Raw genomic sequence first — 11973 nt, forward strand, 5'->3', positions numbered from 1 at the left:
CGATTTTGTATACCTTGGGATTAGCGTTGCCATAGTCGTTTGGATCGGTCTTCGTCGGTTTAGATGGTTGACTTTATTCTGATGTGCGGTTGTTACTAGCGATGTACTTGGTATGGTACGCTAGGGATTGGTATCTCGATACGAGATTGGTTGAGTTTTCCCGATGTGAGGGATTGAGTTAGTGCTAGTGCTCGGATTGTGGAATTGATAAATCGCGGGTGATGATTTAGTTGTCGAAGGCAATTCATTGGGAAGAATTGCTTAGGAAAGTCGGTTGGGACTTATGTTTGAGGACTGTGAAGTGTGGTCCGTTTGGTTAAGTGATGAGGATCACGAGGACATGATCGAATCTAAGTGGGGGAGAGTTGTAACACCCCGTTTTCCCCGTATATGATTTATAGGTGTATTGGGTATGTACGATAGGAGTTTGAAGGATTTGAGACGTGTTCGGGTGTTAAAGTCTTGTACGCGGGAGAAGGGCTCAGGTCGAGCTTTGGGTCGTGGCGCGACAAACGAGGCCGCAGCGCGACATTCTACTGAAACAAAGATCAGAAGTTAAGTTTAAAATGATCCCAGACTTAGTCAAATGTCGCGGCGCGACATTTAAGGCCGCGTTGCAGCAAACTGCACGAACTGGCACCAGATTCTTGTAATATTAAATGAAATTCTAGGGCAATTTGGTCATTTCACGATTGAGCCAGATTTGAGGCTTTAACCTCATCCACTCATTCATTTTCCTAATTTCATTTTCCTTTTCTTTTCATTTTTCTCTCAAAACTCAAACACCCATTTGATTTCAAAGGGATTTTTGGAAAGGAAGAAGCGGGATTTGATCTTGGGCGTAGTTGACAAGTTTGTTCTCCTCGTTCTTAGCTAAATGGTGATACTAGTGGTAAGCTCTAACTCCGAATTTCATTTTCGTGTTCATCATTCAAATTTGGGGCTTTTGATTGTATGATTCATAGATGGAACCCATTTAGTTGTTAATTGAAGATTAACACCAAGATTCAAGTTTATAAGTGTTAAAGGTGGGTTTTGGGTTGGTTAATGATTTAACCATGTTTAAGACTTGAGAATGGTGTATAATCACTAGTATTAGTGATTATTGGTGCTTTGGAGACCTTTAGGGTTCTTGTGGTTGACTAACTTTGACTAGAGTCGAAATTAGGGTTTGTTGAGGATTATAACCCGAATGTCGATTCGTTGAGGTTTATAAACTTGAAATGGATTAAGTTGATGTATGAAATCGAGTTAAACATGTTTTGGTGTCAAAACTTGTAAATGGTGAGATTTTGACCTTATGGGTCAAAATTAGGGTTTATGGGCGATTTTGAGAACGATAAGTGTTTAACACTTGTGTTCGGGTTTAATTGGCATATTAGGACCATTATCACTTGTGTTAGTGATTATTGGTTAGTTTGAGCGCGGTTTGTCCTTGGAAGTGCATTTGGGTCAAAATTGCACTAAGTGTCGAATTGGGTTGGTTTGTAGATACAATCTAAGTGTGTTGTTGAATTTGTGATAATGGAATAGGTACTTTCCATTGACGAGTTGCGGATTACTTAGAAGCATTCTTCAAGGCGACAGGTGAGTGTTAATATCCTATATGCATATGTATGTGTAGGATGGGTGCGGGTCGGGTGAACTGGTTCTCGGTTATAGAGCTCACTTCACATATAGGTGGATTTGATGGACTTTTGTATGAGTCCAATTGGCACGGTTGCGCGTTTTGGTCGACCACCTTTGGCGAGGTACACGCTTGTGTGTACGTTATCACACGTGGTTGTGATTTGGATGTTATAACCCCAATGGCGAAGGGTTGATATTGTTGTGAAGTGGATGACCCCGATGTGGTGGATTTTATAATCTCGTAACCGTGGGTTTTGATGTTGAGAAGTGAATCGCGTGTAGTTCGGATTCACGATGACGCGTGTAGTTCGGTCATCTTATTGGAAGTGAGTCTCGTGTAGTTCGGACTCATGATGACGCGTGTAGTTCGGTCATCTTATTGAGGTAGTGATCTCGTGTGTTTTCGGATTCACTAAGGCTCGTGTAGTTCGGCCAACCTCGATGTTTTGAAGGTAGTAATCTCGTGTAGTTTCGGATTACTAAGGTTCGTGTAGTTCGGCCAATCTTCATTGTGGCGTTTGGTATTCGGTAATGGGTTAAGGGGTTAACCTTATTCGTTTTATATTGTTATATATATTAATGTAATGTTGTGTTGTAGCTAACCCTCCGGGTGTAGCTTACTGGCGTTGTTCACATCGTCGTTGGTGAACTTATACTTTGTTGATATCTTTAGCTTGTTGCTTCGAGATCGTACGGTATGCTTAGTGTAGTTGCCTTATACATGGATGCTTCGGTATGCGGTATTTGATATTTGTGTGGCGTGTCCATTTTATACATATATATGTATGTAGTATATTATCATTCACTAAGCATTAGCATACCCTCTCGTTGTTGATATTTTTATAGGTTCGCATGCTTGGCGGCTCGGGTAAGCTTGGGGATTAGAGATCTTGGCTAGGTTGCTAAGAAGATCTTGCTTTTGTATTCGATTAGGATTTGGGTAGCGTAGTCCCAAATCACCATGCTTGGTTTTGGTTGAAAACTAAACTAGTCGGGTCGTGTATGTCTGTTTGGACAATTAATCAATGTATTAAATGTTTTAAGGTTTATTAAACCTCCTATTGTATTAAAGATGTTTATGGAAAAACAATTGGGACCTAAAGTATTATTTAACGCGTATTAAAAGGAAAAAATTTTATGGGCCGGTTTTAATACGGGTTGGGTCGTTACAAATATTAAGCCCTAGGACAATAAAGATTTAAACTTTGTCGGCCAAATTATCGCTTTTTGGGTTGATTTTGTAGATTAAGTAATTACGAAGGCGATGCAAAAAGAATCAAGTAAAATGGAGCTAAAACGAAGATTCTAGAGCGAAAACGGTGAAAAACAAGAAATCAAGTTACGATCCAGCAAATCAGCAAGCCAAACGGCTTGCCAAACGGGCTGTCAAATGGCCTGCCAAATGCCCATATCAAACGGCTTCGTTAAACGGCTTGCCTTAGCAAATGAGCCCTGCAAACGGCTTGCCAAACGGCCTGCCAGCCGTTTGCAGGCAAAATTCCAAGTCTATTTAAAGGGCTTTCTCCATCCATTTAAACACACACTCAATTTGTAATTCATTTCATATTTGCAAGCTTTTAGTTAGTTTTTAGTAGTAGTTAGCTTAGCTTTTATTTTTCGGAGGATATCCCGGCGAGTCCCTGCGATCTCGGGCAGATTTCTTCGGCCTTTTCTGGTTTTTATCCGAAACGCTTGTCTTTTGTATTAAACATGTGTTCTTACCTTTTATGTTTAATAATGCGTTCCGATATTACCATGATAGCTTAATTAATCTGTATGTTGCTATGATAGATGTTTGGGTTAGCGTAATTATGTTAATTTAGTACGATTACCATTATAATACTGAACTATGAAGTCTGATTGATTTGTATGCTAGCATCTTAAGGATTGACCAACCTAGGTTGTGATTAGGACTTATCCACCTATATGAAATTAGCTACTTCATAGGATTAAGACCCCTGGTTATACTGTATCTGAAGATTCTATGAACTCAGTATGGCCGGAGTTCCCGAGAGGCATTTAATGCGCTTTTAGGATACGGAACTTAGGAATTGAGACATGAATGACCTAGTATGCCTATTAACTGTTCCGAAGAGACTTCTTAGGAGCTGTTAAGATCTAGTTAGTGCCTTCACTGTGTGACCCAAACCTATTGCATGTTCTTGTCTGATTGTTGCCTTAGGTCTTAGCCATATCAACTGTTTAGGTATTCATTAGGTTTCTATCTGCTTTACTATAAGTATATTAACTGTGATGCTGTATAATGTTTGAATTGATATGATCTCATTAGTATGATGGAATGGTTGCTAGTTTTCATTTAAGATTTTGCCAACTTAAACCGACGGATTCCTTCCGTTTGTGATCAGTGTTCAATCAACACGGCACGTTGTTATTCAGTTAACTAAACTGACAACGAGGGTTAGGATTAGATCTTAGCTCACTAATAAACCTAGTAATTTACTGAGGATAACCTCCGATGTATTGTTACCTTTCAATTACACGACCAAGTGACATACTTCTCACTGCTCAAAGAGAACTCCGAGAGTTCAGAGACAAGTAGGTCTGTGTAATTGGCTCATCCAATCATGAAATGTCCCGTTCTTATTGATTAAAAACGTTCCATATTAATTGATTTCGTTGCGAGGTTTTGACCTCTATATGAGACATTTTTCAAAGACTGCATTCATTTTAAAACAAACCATAACCTTTATTTCATAAATAAAGGTTTAAAAAGCTTTACGTAGATTATCAAATAATGATAATCTAAAATATCCTGTTTACACACGACCATTACATAATGGTTTACAATACAAATACGTTACATCGAAATCAGTTTCTTGAATGCAGTTTTTACACAATATCATTCAAACATGGACTCCAAATCTTGTCCTTATTTTAGTATGCAACAGCGGAAGCTCTTAGTATTCACCTGAGAATAAACATGCTTTAAACGTCAACAAAAATGTTGGTGAGTTATAGGTTTAACCTATATATATCAAATCGTAACAATAGACCACAAGATTTCATATTTCAATACACCTCCCATACATAGAGATAAAAATCATTCATATGGTGAACACCTGGTAACCGACATTAACAAGATGCATATATAAGAATATCCCCATCATTCCGGGACACCCTTCGGATATGATATAAATTTCGAAGTACTAAAGCATCCGGTACTTTGGATGGGGCTTGTTAGGCCCAATAGATCTATCTTTAGGATTCGCGTCAATTAGGGTGTCTGTTCCCTAATTCTTAGATTACCAGACTTAATAAAAAGGGGCATATTCGATTTCGATAATTCAACCATAGAATGTATTTTCACGTACTTGTGTCTATTTTGTAAATCATTTATAAAACCTGCATGTATTCTCATCCCAAAAATATTAGATTTTAAAAGTGGGACTATAACTCACTTTCACAGATTTTTACTTCGTCGGGAAGTAAGACTTGGCCACTGGTTGATTCACGAACCTATAACAATATATACATATATATCAAAGTATGTTCAAAATATATTTACAACACTTTTAATATATTTTGATGTTTTAAGTTTATTAAGTCAGCTGTCCTCGTTAGTAACCTACAACTAGTTGTCCACAGTTAGATGTACAGAAATAAATCGATAAATATTATCTTGAATCAATCCACGACCCAGTGTATACGTATCTCAGTATTGATCACAACTCAAACTATATATATTTTGGAATCAACCTCAACCCTGTATAGCTAACTCCAACATTCACATATAGAGTGTCTATGGTTGTTCCGAAATATATATAGATGTGTCGACATGATAGGTCGAAACATTGTATACGTGTCTATGGTATCTCAAGATTACATAATATACAATACAAGTTGATTAAGTTATGGTTGGAATAGATTTGTTACCAATTTTCACGTAGCTAAAATGAGAAAAATTATCCAATCTTGTTTTACCCATAACTTCTTCATTTTAAATCCGTTTTGAGTGAATCAAATTGCTATGGTTTCATATTGAACTCTATTTTATGAATCTAAACAGAAAAAGTATAGGTTTATAGTCGGAAAAATAAGTTACAAGTCGTTTTTGTAAAGGTAGTCATTTCAGTCGAAAGAACGACGTCTAGATGACCATTTTAGAAAACATACTTCCACTTTGAGTTTAACCATAATTTTTGGATATAGTTTCATGTTCATAATAAAAATCATTTTCTCAGAATAACAACTTTTAAATCAAAGTTTATCATAGTTTTTAATTAACTAACCCAAAACAGCCCGCGGTGTTACTACGACGGCGTAAATCCAGTTTTACGGTGTTTTTCGTGTTTCCAGGTTTTAAATCATTAAGTTAGCATATCATATAGATATAGAACATGTGTTTAGTTGATTTTAAAAGTCAATTTAGAAGGATTAACTTTTGTTTGCGAACAAGTTTAGAATTAACTAAACTATGTTCTAGTGATTACAAGTTTAAACCTTCGAATAAGATAGCTTTATATGTATGAATCGAATGATGTTATGAACATCATTACTACCTTAAGTTCCTTGGATAAACCTACTGGAAAAGAGAAAAATGGATCTAGCTTCAATGGATCCTTGGATGGCTCGAAGTTCTTGAAGCAGAATCATGACACGAAAACAAGTTCAAGTAAGATCATCACTTGAAATAAGATTGTTATAGTTATAGAAATTGAACCAAAGTTTGAATATGATTATTACCTTGTATTAGAATGATAACCTACTGTAAGAAACAAATATTTCTTGAGGTTGGATGATCACCTTACAAGATTGGAAGTGAGCTAGCAAACTTGAAAGTATTCTTGATTTTATGAAACTAGAACTTTTGGAATTTATGAAGAACACTTAGAACTTGAAGATAGAACTTGAGAGAGATCAATTAGATGAAGAAAATTGAAGAATGAAAGTGTTTGTAGGTATTTTTGGTCGTTGGTGTATGGATTAGATATAAAGGATATGTAATTTTGTTTTCATGTAAATAAGTCATGAATGATTACTCATATTTTTGTAATTTTATGAGATATTTCATGCTAGTTGCCAAATGATGGTTCCCACATGTGTTAGGTGACTCACATGGGCTGCTAAGAGCTGATCATTGGAGTGTATATATCAATAGTACATACATCTAAAAGCTGTGTATTGTACGAGTACGAATACGGGTGCATACGAGTAGAATTGTTGATGAAACTGAACGAGGATGTAATTGTAAGCATTTTTGTTAAGTAGAAGTATTTTGATAAGTGTATTGAAGTCTTTCAAAAGTGTATAAATACATATTAAAACACTACATGTATATACATTTTAACTGAGTCGTTAAGTCATCGTTAGTCGTTACATGTAAGTGTTGTTTTGAAACCTTTAGGTTAACGATCTTGTTAAATGTTGTTAACCCAATGTTTATAATATCAAATGAGATTTTAAATTATTATATTATCATGATATTATCATGTATGAATATCTCTTAATATGATATATATACATTAAATATCTTTACAACGATAATCGTTACATATATGTCTCGTTTAAAAATCATTAAGTTAGTAGTCTTGTTTTTACATACGTAGTTCATTGTTAATATACTTAATGATATGTTTACTTATCATAGTATCATGTTAACTATATATATATCCATATATATGTCATCATATAGTTTTTACAAGTTTTAACGTTCGTGAATCACCGGTCAACTTGGGTGGTCAATTGTCTATATGAAACATATTTCAATTAATCAAGTCTTAACAAGTTTGATTGCTTAACATGTTGGAAACATTTAATCATGTAAATATCAATCTCAATTAATATATATAAACATGGAAAAGTTCGGGTCACTACAGTACCTACCCGTTAAATAAATTTCGTCCCGAAATTTTAAGCTGTTGAAGGTGTTGACGAATCTTCTGGAAATAGATGCGGGTATTTCTTCTTCATCTGATCTTCACGCTCCCAGGTGAACTCGGGTCCTCTACGAGCATTCCATCGAACCTTAACAATTGGTATCTTGTTTTGCTTAAGTCTTTTAACCTCACGATCCATTATTTCGACGGGTTCTTCGATGAATTGAAGTTTTTCGTTGATTTGGATTTCATCTAACGGAATAGTGAGATCTTCTTTAGCAAAACATTTCTTTAAATTCGAGACATGGAAAGTGTTATGTACAGCCGCGAGTTGTTGAGGTAACTCTAGTCGGTAAGCTACTGGTCCGACACGATCAATAATCTTGAATGGTCCAATATACCTTGGATTTAATTTCCCTCGTTTACCAAATCGAACAACGCCTTTCCAAGGTGCAACTTTAAGCATGACCATCTCTCCAATTTCAACTTCTATATCTTTTCTTTTAATGTCAGCGTAGCTCTTTTGTCGACTTTGGGCGGTTTTCAACCATTGTTGAATTTGGATGATCTTCTCGGTAGTTTCTTGTATAATCTCCGGACCCGTAATCTGTCTATCCCCCACTTCACTCCAACAAATCGGAGACCTGCACTTTCTACCATAAAGTGCTTCAAACGGCGCCATCTCAATGATTGAATGGTAGCTGTTGTTGTAGGAAAATTCTGCTAACGGTAGATGTCGATCCCAACTGTTTCCGAAATCAATAACACATGCTCGTAGCATGTCTTCAAGCATTTGTATCGTCCTTTCGCTCTGCCCATCAGTTTGTGGATGATAGGCAGTACTCATGTCTAGACGAGTTCCTAATGCTTGCTGTAATGTCTGCCAGAATCTTGAAATAAATCTGCCATCCCTATCAGAGATAATAGAGATTGGTATTCCATGTCTGGAGATGACTTCCTTCAAATACAGTCATGCTAACTTCTCCATCTTGTCATCTTCTCTTATTGGCAAGAAGTGTGCTGATTTGGTGAGACGATCAACTATTACCCAAATAGTATCAAAACCACTTGCAGTCCTTGGCAATTTAGTGATGAAATCCATGGTAATGTTTTCCCATTTCCATTCCGGGATTTCGGGTTGTTGAAGTAGACCTGATGGTTTCTGATGCTCAGCTTTGACCTTAGAACACGTCAAACATTCTCCTACGTATTTAGCAACATCGGCTTTCATACCCGGCCACCAAAAATGTTTCTTGAGATCCTTGTACATCTTCCCCGTTCCAGGATGTATTGAGTATCTGGTTTTATGAGCTTCTCTAAGTACCATTTCTCTCATATCTCCAAATTTTGGTACCCAAATCCTTTCAGCCCTATACCGGGTTCCATCTTCCCGAATATTAAGATGCTTCTCCGATCCTTTGGGTATTTCATCCTTTAAATTTCCCTCTTTTAAAACTCCTTGTTGCGCCTCCTTTATTTGAGTAGTAATGTTATTATGAATCATTATATTCATAGATTTTACTCGAATGGGTTCTCTGTCCTTCCTGCTCAAGGCATTGGCTACCACATTTACCTTCCCCGGGTGGTAACGAATCTCAAAGTCGTAATCATTCAACAATTCAATCCACCTACGCTGCCTCATATTCAGTTGTTTCTGATTAAATATGTGTTGAAGACTTTTGTGGTCGGTATATATAATACTTTTGACCCCATATAAGTAGTGCCTCCAAGTCTTTAATGCAAAAACAACCGCGCCTAATTCCAAATCATGCGTCGTATAATTTTGTTCGTGAATCTTCAATTGTCTAGACGCATAAGCAATCACCTTCGTTCGTTGCATTAATACACAACCGAGACCTTGCTTTGATGCGTCACAATAAATCACAAAATCATCATTCCCTTCAGGCAATGACAATATAGGTGCCGTAGTTAGCTTTTTCTTCAATAACTGAAACGCTTTCTCTTGTTCATCATTCCATTCAAATTTCTTCCCTTTATGCGTTAATGCAGTCAAGGGTTTTGCTATTCTGGAAAAGTCTTGGATGAACCTTCTGTAGTAACCAGCTAGTCCTAAAAATTGGCGTATGTGTTTCGGAGTTTTCGGGGTTTCCCACTTTTCAACAGTTTCTATCTTTGCCGGATCCACCTTAATACCTTCTTTGTTCACTATGTGACCGAGGAATTGAACTTCTTCCAACCAAAATGCACACTTTGAAAACTTAGCGTACAATTCTTCCTTCCTCAATACTTCTAACACCTTTCTCAAATGTTCACCGTGTTCTTGGTCATTCTTTGAGTAAATAAGTATGTCATCAATGAAAACAATGACAAACTTGTCAAGGTATGGTCCACACACTCGGTTCATAAGGTCCATGAACACAGCTGGTGCATTAGTTAAACCAAACGGCATGACCATAAACTCGTAATGACCGTAACGTGTTCTGAAAGCAGTCTTTGGAATATCATCTTCTTTCACCCGCATTTGATGATACCCGGAACGTAAGTCAATCTTTGAATAAACAGACGAGCCTTGTAGTTGATCAAATAAGTCATCGATTCTCGGTAGTGGGTAGCGGTTCTTGATGGTAAGTTTGTTCAACTCTCGGTAGTCGATACACAACCTGAATGTACCATCTTTCTTCTTGACAAACAAAACAGGAGCTCCCCACGGTGATGTGCTTGGTCGAATGAAACCACGCTCTAAAAGTTCTTGTAATTGGCTTTGCAGTTCTTTCATCTCGCTGGGTGTGAGTCTGTAAGGAGCACGAGCTATTGGTGCAGCTCCTGGTACAAGATCTATTTGAAATTCAAAGGATCGATGTGGGGGTAATCCCGGTAATTCTTTCGGAAATACATCGGGAAATTCTTTTGCGACGGGAACATCATTGATGCTCTTTTCTTCAGTTTGTACTTTCTCGACTTGTGCTAGAACAGCATAGCAACCTTTTCTTATTAGTTTTTGTGCCTTCAAATTACTAATAAGATGTAGCTTCGTGTTGCCCTTTTCTCCGTACACCATTAAGGGTTTTCCTTTTTCTCGTATAATGCGAATTGCATTTTTGTAACAAACGATCTCTGCTTTCACTTCTTTCAACCAGTCCATACCGATTATCACATCAAAACTCCCTAACTCTACTGGTATCAAATCAATCTTAAATGTTTCGCTAACCAGTTTAATTTCTCGATTCCGACATATATTATCTGCTGAAATTAATTTACCATTTGCTAATTCGAGTAAAAATTTACTATCCAAAGGCGTCAATGGACAACTTAATTTAGCACAAAAATCTCTACTCATATAGCTTCTATCCGCACCCGAATCAAATAAAACGTAAGCAGATTTATTGTCAATAAGAAACGTACCCGTAACAAGCTCCGGGTCTTCCTGTGCCTCTGCCGCATTAATATTGAAAACTCTTCCGCGGCCTTGTCCATTCGTGTTCTCCTGGTTCGAGCAATTTCTAATAATGTGCCCCGGTTTTCCACATTTATAACAAACTACATTGGCATAACTTGCTCCGACACTACTTGCTCCACCATTACTCGTTCTGACACCATTTGTTCCTTTCGTTCTATTAACCCCTGGTCCGTAGACCTCACACTTCGCCGCGCTATGACCATTTCTTTTACACTTATTGCAAAATTTGGTGCAGAACCCCGAGTGATACTTTTCACACCTTTGGCATAGCTGCTTCTGATTGTTGTTGTTGTTGCAGTTATTATTGTTGTTGGGATGATTGTTGTAGTTGTTGTTGTTGTTGTTGTTGTTGTTGTTGGGCCGTTTGTTGTAGTTGCGATTGATGTTGCGATTGTTGGGATAATTGTTGCGATTATTGTTGTAATTGCTGTTGTTGTTATATTGGTGATTCTTATCACCGTTTTCCTCCCACTTTCTTTTGACTTGCTTCACATTGGCCTCTTCAGCAGTCTGTTCTTTAATTCTTTCTTCAATTTGGTTCACGAGTTTGTGAGCCATTCTACATGCCTGTTGTATGGAGGCGGGCTCGTGTGAACTTATATCTTCTTGGATTCTTTCCGGTAATCCTTTCACAAACGCGTCGATCTTCTCTTCCTCATCTTCGAATGCTCCCGGACACAATAGGCACAATTCTGTGAATCGTCTTTCGTACGTGGTAATATCAAATCCTTGGGTTAGTAACCCTCTAAGTTCTGTCTTGAGCTTATTGACCTCGGTTCTGGGACGGTACTTCTCGTTCATCAAGTGTTTGAATGCTGACCACGGTAGTGCGTACGCATCGTCTTGTCCCACTTGCTCTAGATAGGTATTCCACCATGTTAACGCAGAACCTGTGAAGGTATGCGTAGCGTACTTCACTTTGTCCTCTTCAGTACACTTACTTATGGCAAACACCGATTCGACCTTCTCGGTCCACCGTTTTAATCCGATCGGTCCTTCGGTTCCATCAAATTCCAAAGGTTTGCAGGCAGTGAATTCTTTATAGGTGCATCCTACACGATTTCCTGTACTGCTAGATCCAAGGTTATT

The sequence above is a fragment of the Rutidosis leptorrhynchoides genome, chromosome 3 (assembly GCF_046630445.1).
Source record: "Rutidosis leptorrhynchoides isolate AG116_Rl617_1_P2 chromosome 3, CSIRO_AGI_Rlap_v1, whole genome shotgun sequence".
Classification (NCBI taxonomy): Eukaryota; Viridiplantae; Streptophyta; class Magnoliopsida; order Asterales; family Asteraceae; genus Rutidosis; species Rutidosis leptorrhynchoides.